Source organism: Myotis lucifugus, unplaced genomic scaffold (genome assembly GCF_000147115.1).
Source record: "Myotis lucifugus unplaced genomic scaffold, Myoluc2.0 scaffold_6, whole genome shotgun sequence".
NCBI lineage: Eukaryota > Metazoa > Chordata > Mammalia > Chiroptera > Vespertilionidae > Myotis > Myotis lucifugus.
The window spans coordinates 18,433,555-18,445,128 of NW_005871054.1; the positions used below are offsets into that span (position 1 = coordinate 18,433,555).

The following is an 11,574-nucleotide window of genomic DNA, read 5'->3' on the forward strand; positions in this document are numbered from 1 at the left end:
GACGGAGCGTGTCCGGTGCGAGGTCACCTGACCCCCTGGCTCCCGGGTTTTGCTGAATTGCGTTCCCACCGCGAGTGCGAGGAACGCCCCTACCCCCCGAGACGCGGGGCGCTGCGCCCCTCTCACCGACAGCACCCCTCTTTTTAGGAGGTCAGCATTTGATCTTCCACCGTAGCGTGAGCTGAACACATGGAGTTCGGTCTGGGAATTTTGATGGTACTTAAAGGCTTATATATAAATCATAAAAGCTTGCAGTGAGGGCAGTCCGGCCATGGCATAAGGTTAAGAGTTTGCTAACTGCACTAAATATGAACTCGCGATTTTCAGAGTTCTCTCTTCCCAGAATCTGATTTAAGATTTTTTTTGTGTGTGAGATGAAATGTAAAACATCTTGATAAAATAGTAACGACGAAGGCTCACTTTAATAGAAAAGTTTCTGGGAAATACACTTCTGCGTTCACGGTAGCCCTGGGGACGTGTCGGGAGGTGATGCCAGATGGTAGAGATTTGGTAAGGGAAAAAGAACAGGAAATAAAGCTTATTTTAGTATCACCTGCCAACCAAAGCACATGGCAGAACTGTTTACACAGGAAAAATAAATAAATAAAAGGGAAGTTTTGTCCTAGATCTCTTCTGGTTGGAATTCTCAAGTAATTGGCTTGGAATGCAGACGGATTGGTTAATTTAGCGCTTTGGACCCTAAGGAATGTGTGTGTCTGTCTGTATATCTATTTCTCTATGTACCCGTCTAATCAGAAGCGTAAGTTTTTACTCAGTTGTGGCCATGAACATCGTTCTTATGCTGTGATACACTGAGAAGAGATGGGATCCTTAAAACTGGACAAACACGGCTCACCATTTATTAAATGTGAGCAGCTCAGCCTGCTGCTCACAGATTGTCTTTTTTTTCTCTCCTCCTTCTAGAGTTAGCCTTCACTTGATAGTCATTCCTAGCAAATGAATGCCTAAAACAGTCCCTCTCCCTGCTCATTTGCTCTGAGTCACCCATTACTACATTAGAAACCAAATAACTTGTTAAGATTTGTGTTTAAAGGAAGAGCAAGCAGGCCGTGAATGAATAGGGACTCATCTATTTTTGACTGTAGAAACTCTTTGTCTCCCTCTGCTTTCTGGATGAGTAAAGTTGAAGAGCTAAGTTGGGGTGAGTCAGGTGCAACTCCAGTAGTTCAGTCTTAGGAAGGTGCTTCGTGTCTCTTTTAAGAGAAATGCTTATTCCTTTTTAGGAAATGTAGGATCTTTATAAAGCATTAACACTCATATTTTAATGTCTTTGTAGGATGATAGGATGTATGTAGATGTGATTAAACCTAATTAGTCAAGTTTGGAAATCTTTTGAAATTATTTTTTTTGGGGGGAAGGAAGAGCTGTCTTAGAGTAATTTATTATAAGGAACGAGTTTAAAATGAGATTATTCTGGCCTTAAGTAGAGTGCACCTATTTTGGAATTCCTTTTTCGTTTGCTACTGTTCTATAGCTTTAGGATAAAGTTTTTGAATATTCACAAGTAAAAATAATTTCTTGAAATTGTTAGAATTTTTCCAAAATTGTGATTTTTCTATCTGTCTGATAGTAAGCAGCTGCCTGGAAGACTGTCATCTAGTTTGATCCTGTAGTTCAAAGACATGGTTTTATTATTTTTATTTTTAAAAAATATATTTTTATTGATTTCAGAGAGGAAGGGAGAGAGAGATAGAAACATCAATGATGAGAGAGAATCATCGATTGGCTGCCTCCTACATGCCCCACACTGGGAATCGAGCCAGAAAACTGAGCATGTGCCCTGACCAGGAATTGAACCCTGACCTCCTGGTTCCTAGGTAGGCACTCAACCACTGAGCCAGGCCTGTGGGGCAAATCATGTTTTAAAAATTGCAACACTTAGTAGCAATATACATAATAAAATTGTAAGCAAAGCCATTTAACAGGCAGGCTCTCAAATGTAAGAGCCAGAAATGTAAGGGATGGGAATAAAAGTTAAACTTTTTTAATGGTCATTTACAGCTTTACCAAAGGAGGTTTTCTCTGGGGTGGGTGCTGAGAAACAGCCTTTTTTTTTTTTTTCTTTTCTTTTTAAAAGTGTAATAGTACTGTAGTCTCTGTAACCATTTTGGAATTTCAAAGTTCAGGTGTGTTGTTTACTTTCTTGGACATTATTTAACTTAAGGAAGATAGTTGGGAATATAGAGTAATTGAACTTGATTCCCCAATGAATCCATTACTCATGTAAGTTTCTTCCGATCCTTTACTTTTAGCACCCATAATACAGAAGACTGGTTGACGGCTTTCTCTGATAGCTTTAAAAATGGCTAGCAGAAAAAAAACCATCAACCTGAAAATAGGATAATACTTGTTACTTTATAAAGTACTTCAAACATCTGGCTTTGATTTTCTTTTCTTTGAAAATCTTTCTGTGAGGGAATTAAGTTTCCCTATTAGAGGGAATGATTGTGACTTGTCACAGAAACTACTCAGAGGCACTCTTACTTAGAGAAAGTAGGAAGCCTTTCTTTCATTGAAAATTGTCACATAATTAGAGATGACTGGGTAAAACTTTGAAGTCTGATATCATACTAATGAGAAGACAGGGTTGTTAAAAAGTAATGGGGTGGCTGGGTGTCTCGGTTGGAGTGTACACCAAAAGGTGACAGATTCGATTTCCGGTCAGGGCACATCCTGGGTTGTAGGTTTGAACTGATTGATGTTTCTCATTTCTCACATCGATGTTTCTCTCTCTCTCTCTCTCTCTCTCTCTCTCTCTCTCTCTCAATATCAATAAAAACATATCCTTGGGTGGGGATTAGAAAAAAAAAAAGTAAAGATGGGGCAAGTCACTAAGTGGGAAATTAAAAAAAATTTTTTTTTAAATCCTCATCTGAGAATATGTTTATTGACTTTAGAGAGGGAGGGAGGGAACAAGAGAGAGAAACATCAATTGGACAGTATTTGCCCCAATTGGGAATCGAACCCTCAACCTATGTATGTGCCATGACTGGGAATTGAACCCACGACCTTTCGGTTTACAGGACAGTGCTCCAACCAACGGAACCACACTGGCCAGGGCAGGCGTGGGAAATTTTAAAGTAGAAAGGGTAATGGTAGATATTGTAGAAAGAAGTAGAAGTAATTAAATAGAACAATTTTGCTTGTGCACATTGAAAAGCACGAAGTCTTCATAAGTGCAGAGCCAAGATAACTACTGTATTTTAAAAATGATTTTTCTAGTTATTATTAACCACAGCTTTGTGTGTTTGAGTGTACACATATTTGCTAAACTTGAGTAGAAATGTGTGTATATAGGTAGCCACCCTCAATACCCACTCTGGAGCAAATGGCTATAAGGTGGTTGATTTTATGGGCAGATGTCTATTTGAAACAACTGTTAAGTCATGAAAGACTAGTGTATACATCCTGTTTTTACACAAGGAGATAGTTTGTACTTCTCACTGACTTTGGCTTTAGTCTTCTGCCAGTACAAGTAGAATCTAGGGGATTCCCTTGCTAACATGCCAGCTTAACAAAATTTACTTACTTAATTTGCATTTCTATGGTTGGCATCAAAATAACCAGTAACTATGAACTTGGTGAAGAATGTAACCGATGAAAGTTGCTTATCTAGGTCTCCCATACATTCATCTTTTTATTGCATAATACTCAGATTGTGGGGGTTATGTTTCTTTAACCATAGAGAAGAAAGATGGTGTATGGAAAAAGGAGGAGGAATCAAAACCTGAGTGACTTCACTTCAACTCTCTGATCCTTGAAGCCTATGACATATGGGAGTGATGATAATCCCCTAACAGGGCTGCTATGGGAAACAAATGAGATGACAGGGTACAAGTGTTTTGTAAATTGTAAAGTTGTTTGTGCTTAAGACACAGTAATAGATATGTAAGGAAATGCCAATTTGACTACTTGTGCTATTATTTATATGTGTTTATTTGCAATCAGAAAGTCTCTTGTAATTGTTTTTCTGTAATGTGGACAGAGGTTTAGTTTGGACAAGGGTGGTAGGTAAATTTTTAACTTTATGTGTAAAATGGTGATAATGTGTTCATGATTAGGGTATTGTGAGTGTTAAATGTGGTAAAAGTGCTTAACCCAATGGAAAACATTCTATTGATGGTAGTTACTATAATTTGTGGTTATCTAAGAGGAGACTTTGAATGAAAAATTAATTTGTAAAATTGGTGACTTGAAAGGCCTTTGTTTAGTTTTTTATAAGATAAAAATAAACATCCATACTTCTGTCATTTTAATAAACTTGCATTTTAGAGGATCACTTCATGTGGCAAAATAGTCTTCTGAAATTGCTTATTTCAATTACAAGATTCAATATGAATTCATTTTTTAGTTAAGGTCATGACAGTTTCCAAGTGCTTTTTTAACAGTAAACATGCAAAATCTAACTATGGCCTGTTATGCACAAGAATTACTAAAAAATGATTGACTTAATACCGCACTAATTATCATATATAAGAAATAGCCGATGAATGCATCAATAAGTGGAATCAACAAATGGATGGTTTTCCCTCCCTCCCTCCCTCCCTCCCTCCCTCCCTCCCTCCTTCCCTCTCTCTCTCAAATCAATAAAAAAAAATGTTCCCCTTTATATAATAATTTATAGTAGAGTCACAAGTAGTGATTAGAACATAGTTATTTTAGCCAATGACTTACTTTTGAGTTCTATAAACTTCCTATGACCTTCAGAATGGATTCAGAATGGAGGCTTGGATTACTCAGTGATAACATTTCCCCCTCCTAGAAGGTTAATAATCACCTTATTGGTCTTTAAACATTTTTTGATTATAAGTAGATAATTTATGAAAGGCACTTTGAAGCTTTAAAGCCTTCCTTAAATTCTTTAAAGGGGGTGAAATTGGCACACTAAACAAGCTGTTTTTTCTGTATTTGAATGAATGTATTTATGAGATATTAAAAGTTGGATTAAGTTCACTTGTATTAGAATGGAGGGTGATTTTTTGAATAGGAGAGAAATTTTGGCTGGAAAATGAACCTTGTTCTTAGATTTTTAAAAAAGACAGTTAATCAGATCTTCAGAAATTGCTGTTTTCTTTTCATCAGCACTTTAATTTTAAAATGAGTATGTTAATATGGACTGGCTACGTGGAGTTTTTGTTTAGAATTGAGAGGCTTTTTACGTATTGCAAGAAAATGACAGTGTACTTGGATATTGTTTTCAAAAAATTCTAAATTTAGGCTAGAAGGTCAAAGGAAGGTCAACAATTGTAGCTGATGCCAAATGTCTTACAACTGGATGTTAAGATGGAAATTTTAAAAAATATTTTATTTTTATTGTTGACATTATTACAGATGTCCACCCCCCCTCCTTTGCCCACCTCTATCCAGACCTTCCTCTCCCTCTGGCTTAAGATAGAAATTTACTGCCTTTAAGTTACAGCTAAACTTGTGATTGATGGAACAGGGTTTGTGAGCACAGCTCTTTACCTAAAGGAGTGATATGATAATTCACACCTTGTTTTAAAAGTTTAATTTTTTTAAAATTTAAAAAGTAATAATCTTTGTAGACACTTGGAAAACACAAAATAAAAAGGAAGAAGGTAAAAATCATATCAATTAGTGGTAACCACTGGTGACATTTTAGTATACATCTTTTAGTTTATATCCTTTTGTAATTTTTCCTAAATTGAGATCTTATTGTAATTTACTTTTTCAATTCATATTGTATTTCCCTATGTGATTAAAAAAATCTCTACAACATGATTTCTTAAGTGGCATTGTAGTACTACTTAACTAATCCTCTTTTTGGATGTGGGGTTATTTCTTGTAAATAATGCTGGCTAAACATCTGTGTAGATAAGTCGTGACATTTAGGATAGGTTATAAAAGTAGATTTGTGAGTCAAATGGCATGTATATTTTCAAGATTGAAGACACACATCAGTAAATCCATTCAGAAAGGTGTATCCATTCTGTCTCCCATTAGAGTTAGGTTTGTGCTTATTTACAGATACTTTTGTTTACAAGTGGGCGTTATTTTAAAATGCAGCACAGGTAAAAATGGCGATCTTACTGCTTTATTTACATATCTTTGGTTACAATTGATGTTGAAAATTTAATAGGGTAACTGAATACAAATTATTAATTGTATATTTGTATTCTTTGACCATCTCTCAGTGTTTCACTTATTCTTTCATAGATGTCCCTTTGCATACAATAAATTCCTTTTCATATTTGCTTTTTAATTAAAACATTTTATTTATAATTTACAGTATTACATATGTGCCCCACACTGTCTATATCAGTTGACCATATTGGCGTGGGTCAATTTCTAAGGTCTCTGTTTTGTTCCATTGGTCTATATACCTGTTCTGCCAACACCAGGCTGTTTTGATTACAGTGGGTTTGTAGTATAGTTTGATATCAGATATTGTGATCCCTCCAACTTTGTTGTTCTTTCTCATGATTGCTCAGGCTTTTCAGGGCCTCTTTTGGTTCCATATAAATTTTGGGGATATTTGTTCCAGAACTATGAAATATGCTGTTGGTATTTTAATAGGGATTGAGTTGAATCTGTGGGCATCTGCTTCAGTGTCCAGTAGTGTGGTAGACTCCAAAGTTTAGGAGCTGGGTTCAAATCACCACCACAACCAAGCTTCAGCTTCCTTAACTAAACACACACACACACACACACACACACACACACACAAAACACCCCCACATTAAAAGTTTAATATGAAAAGATAATGTCTTAAAAGCACTTGGCATGTATTGAGTGTACAAAGAAACTTACCCCTTTTTAGGGTAAAGGAGAACCTTATGGGATGGATTAGTTTTCTTTTGGGAGTAAAGAGGTGGAGAAGGACAGGCCGATAGAGGACCATATTTAGACAAAGACCTAGCTTTTTTTCCATTGATGTTATAAGTTGACACCTACCTTAGAACAGCCTCCTGTTCTAAGCTTTCATGTAGATGGGAGATCAAATAGAACTTATGCATATTTGTGATTACAGTTTATCATTAAGTTTATAATTTCAGAAGTAGAAATTACTGTGTGCCAGTGTTGTTGAGGAAGACTTCATGGAGATGGGTGGACTTTGTCAGGCCTTGAAAAATGGGTTGGTCTTAAGAGAGCAGAGTGTAGGATGTACTAGTTTGAAAGATAATAAAGATAGTAAGTAAGGAAGTTTTTTGCAAAATAGTTTAAGCACTTGTCTCTCCTTTCTAATTTTTCTAAAAATTATTAGAAAAATTATTGCTTAAAAAAGTATTTAAAAACAATTAGGGAAAGGCAGTTGAAAGAATAAGTGGTGTTAGAGCAACCTTCCTATATAATAAAAGGCTAGTATGCAAATCGATTAAATGGCTGAAGGACCGTTGGCTATGATGAGCACTGACCACCAGGGGTAGACATCTCAACAGGAACTGCCCCCTGGTGGGAGCGCTGCTCAGCTGGAAGCTGGGCTCACAGCTGGCGAGCGCAGCGGTGGGAACCTCTCTGGCCTCTGCAGCAGCACTAAGGATGTCCGACTGAGGGCTCCCACACTGCGAGAGGGCGCAGGCAGGGCTGAGGGACCCCCCCCCCCCCTTCCCCTGAGTACACAGATTTCGTGCACCGGGCCTCTAGTGTTTAATAAAAGAAGTATGGGCTGTTTTGTTTTTTTTTAAATATATTTTATTGATTTTTTACAGAGAGGAGGGGAGAACAAGAGGGATAGAGAGTTAGAAACGTCGATGAGAGAGAAACATTGATTCAGCTGCTTCCTGCACACTCCCTACTGGGGATGTGCCCGCAACCAAGGTACATGCCCTTAACCGGAATCGAACCTGGGACCCTTCAGTCCGCAGGCCGATGCTCTATCCACTGAGCCAAACCAGTCAGGGCAGTATGGGCTGTTTTTCTGTACCCTGGTAGAGCAAAGAATTGATTTAAATAACTGGATAATTCTTAGGAAAACTGCCTGAGCAGTCCCAAATGTGACTTCTTAAAAACTATGGAGATATGTTCCTCCTTCCTGTTTTTGAGCATATATATTTTAGGAATGTCTAGTTTAAAGGAATCCTGACATGTACTTTAAAATTTCCATACTAGAGAAACAATGAAAGGAGAATGCTGAGACTTTCTGACTTCCTTACCCTTTTGTTTTTTCAAGTTAGTTACATTTTATCTAGCTGGATGGACGTTTGTTTTTCGTACTTTTCCCTTCTTTTTACTCCTTACAAATTTTGCCTTTATTGAGCCAAGTTTGGGATTTGGCTCCCCCCTTTTTTAAACTGCTGCTTTAACAAGTTATCTGAGGTAGAGTGTTGTGGCAAAATGGAACTTAAGCTTCTTATTTCCAGAGTCTTGGCAGATAGATACCAATTTGAGATTTGTCATGAAAACCCTATTCTAAATTTAAGCTTGGGTCCTGTGTGCATTGTTATTATTAATTTTAGTGACTCCTTTCCTAACTGGTTATCCCAAATTTCAATAGCTCTTTTGTGGGTTTAATGTCTTTTGACTTACTATGGAGTTAATTTTGGGGGGCCAAAAAGGAATGTTTAAACTATTTGCCTGAGTCAAGGAAACCTACTCTGACTTTGGATTCCTGTTCCCTGTGTTACAAAACTTTGTAGCCACTGTATCAAAAATATTTTTGAAAATAGAAATTTAATGCATTGTTGCTTTATAAAGGCTTATAAGAAAGAGAATGTCTCATAAAAATATGGAGTAATTTAGTATTATTTGTTGCCTAGTCCTAAGAAGTATGTTGAACTAGCTAGCTCTTACATGCATCACTTTCTCTATTTACTGTCACCTCCTCACTTTGTGCTTCTCACCTTATACTCAGTCTCTTCCAGTTGCCTTATATCTGATTTCTCTGTTTTTAGACTCTCATTACACTTCTTACTCACTCGTCACTTTCACCTTATCTTTCTAACACAGCTTTGATCTTATCACTCCTCTGCTTCAAAATTTTCCTTTGCTCTCTTCAGGATAATGCCAGTACTCGTAGCCTAAACTTTTAAGTTTAGCCTTAATCTGATTTTCAGGGCTCAGAGGGCTGCAGCCTTCTCCAAGATGTCTTCATTAATAACCTTAATTTAAATAGTCAATATAGCATTTTCTTTATGCTGTTCTTTTATGCTTGTTTGTGTTCAAACCTTGGGAGTTAGGATTATTATTGGCAAATTGTACATCTCTAGTATCTAGCATAGTGCCTTGCTCTCTAATTACTGGCTTGAGGTACGTAGGGTGGGGACCTTCCTCACTTATTCATGACACATCGTATAAGTCATTGTGTCAGTGAATATGAACTAGTGTTACACATTTATTTATCTTACATATAAATATATGTATGCATATCTTACCAAAGATGGGCAAATAAAATTTCATTTCATTATTTATTTATTTAAAGTTTATTTGAGCCAAAAACTGATGACATATGCTAGAGAGCAAGATCCCAAATGCTTCTGCATCTTATATTTTAAAAATCTACAACTTAAAACTTGCCCTTCAATAAAGCTTATGAATGAAAAAGAATTGTTTCCCAAATGGGTGACTGTATAAATGTTTTGACAAGGAAATTTTGGAGAAAGTAATGGGAAAAATAGCTGTATGCCAAAATTTGTTATAAAGATGAGAGATATACCCCTCTCCTTTTTGTTAAAAAGTTGTAGTTTTTAAAAATTTGTTTTAATGATTTGAGAGAAACATTGGTTTGTTGGTTCACTTATTTATGCATTTATTGGTTGATTCTTTTTAAAAAATATATTTTTATTGATTTTAGAGAGAGACAGGGAGAGGGATAGAGAGATAGAAATATGGATGAGAAAGAAACATCGATTGGCTGCCGCCTGCACGCCCCTTACTGGGGATCAAGCTGGCAACTCGGGCATGTGCCCTGACCAGGAATTGAACTGTGACCTTCAGGTTCATGGGCCTGGGCGACAAATTATATTTTTGGTAACTTTTTTCAATTTTCTGGAAATCTTGAGCACGTAAGAATTCTGCTTTGAGTTTATTCAACAAACTTGCTTGGTTGGCACAGTTGGAAGATGATGGATTTGACTATTATAAAGACCTGGGTGTGTATCCCTATTTGATTACTTTAAAACAGCGGTTCTCAACCTGTGGGTCACGACCCCTTTGGGGGGTCGAACAACCCTTTCACGGGGGTCGCCTAAGACCATCAGAAAACACATATATAATTACATGTTGTTTTTGTGATTAATCACTATGCTTTAATTATGTTCAATTTGTAACAATGAAATTGGGGGTCACCACAACATGAGGAACTGTATTAAAGGGTCGCGGCATTAGGAAGGTTGAGAACCACTGCTTTAAAATGTTATTTTCTTGCAAATTGCTTAATCTGAGACTCAGTATCCTTTATACAAACAAGGAAACTCATTGCTACCCCACAAAGTGATTTTGAAGATTATATATAGAGATATTATGTAGAGATATTATGCTATTATTAGAGGCCCAGTGCACGAAATTCATGCACTCGGCTGGGGGGTGGCATCCCTCAGCCCGGACTGTGCCCTCTTGCAGTCCAGGATCCCACAGGGGATGTCCAATTGTGGTGGGGAGGGGGCCTAAGCAGGCAGTTGGACATCCTTAGCGCTCCCGCCACCACCACCATGGTCGCCAGCCATCAGCTGGGCTTCTGGCTGAGCGGTGCTCCAGCTCCTGTGTTGAGTGTCTGCCCCCTGGTAGTCAGTGTGTGTCATAGCTACCAGACGTTCCACCATTTGGTCGATTTGCATATTAGCAGGTGTTCAGTGAATATTTATTGAGAGAATCAAGACTTATATACGCCCCCCCCCCCCCCAAAACACTTGTATTCTTTTTGTCCCCTGAACCAAAATTACCTTGGTGGTTTTCAGTGCGGTGTTTGTTATAAAGGTAGATTACTGGACCCCATATCTAATCAGCTGTCTCAACACTGGACGAGAAGTCCAAGATTCTGTATTGTAAACAAGCCACCCTGGTGGTTCTTAAGCTTTAGTGTGCATAGGACTCACAGTTTTATTGTGTGGCTGTACCTAATTAAATACTGACAGTGTAACTCAGTTGTAGTCCCATGTATAATTAAATTACAGATGAATTGACCATTCTGTAGCAAAATATTTCCCTGTTGATCTGTAGGGAAGAGTTATGTGTATCTGTAGTTTTGATTATTTTAGTTATTCTAGTTTTTGTCCCAAAATCCAGTATGACTCAGAACTTTAAGGATCCAGAAATCTAGAATACTAGATGCTTACCAATGCACTTTGCCCAAACAAAATAAAACCCTTTAAACCACAAATAATCTGTACTTGTTATTTTTTTACTGACAACAAGAATGGATGATGCCCTGGCTGGCTTGTCTCAGTGGGTAGAGTGTTGGGCCTGTGGATTGAAGGGTCTCGTGTTTGATTCCCAAACAAGGGCATGTAACTGGGTTCTTCCCCGCTCTGGGTCGGGGTGTGTTTGTAGGCAACAATCATGATGTGTCTCAGATCTATGCTCTCTCTCTCCCTCCTCACTCTCTCTAAAAATCATAGAAAAAAAAAATCTTGGTGAGTACTAAAAAAAAAAAAAAAA

The 11,574-nt window shown here is 37.5% G+C and overlaps 1 protein-coding gene across 6 annotated transcripts in view; it reads left to right on the plus strand.

Moving 5' to 3' along the window:
• Positions 1 to 18: 18 nt before the first annotated feature.
• ATL2 (atlastin GTPase 2) overlaps positions 19 to 11,574 on the plus strand; it is a 42,813-nt gene continuing 31,257 nt past the window's right edge. For 4 of the 6 annotated variants that reach the window (XM_023747650.1, XM_023747663.1, XM_023747659.1 and 1 more), the window contains exon 1: positions 3,707 to 3,852. The gene's annotated coding sequence lies outside the window, so the exon portion shown is untranslated. Of the gene's footprint in view, positions 217 to 3,687; positions 3,853 to 11,574 lie in introns of those variants that run through there. The other 2 variants (XM_023747644.1, XM_023747639.1) reach the window with 2 other exon arrangements.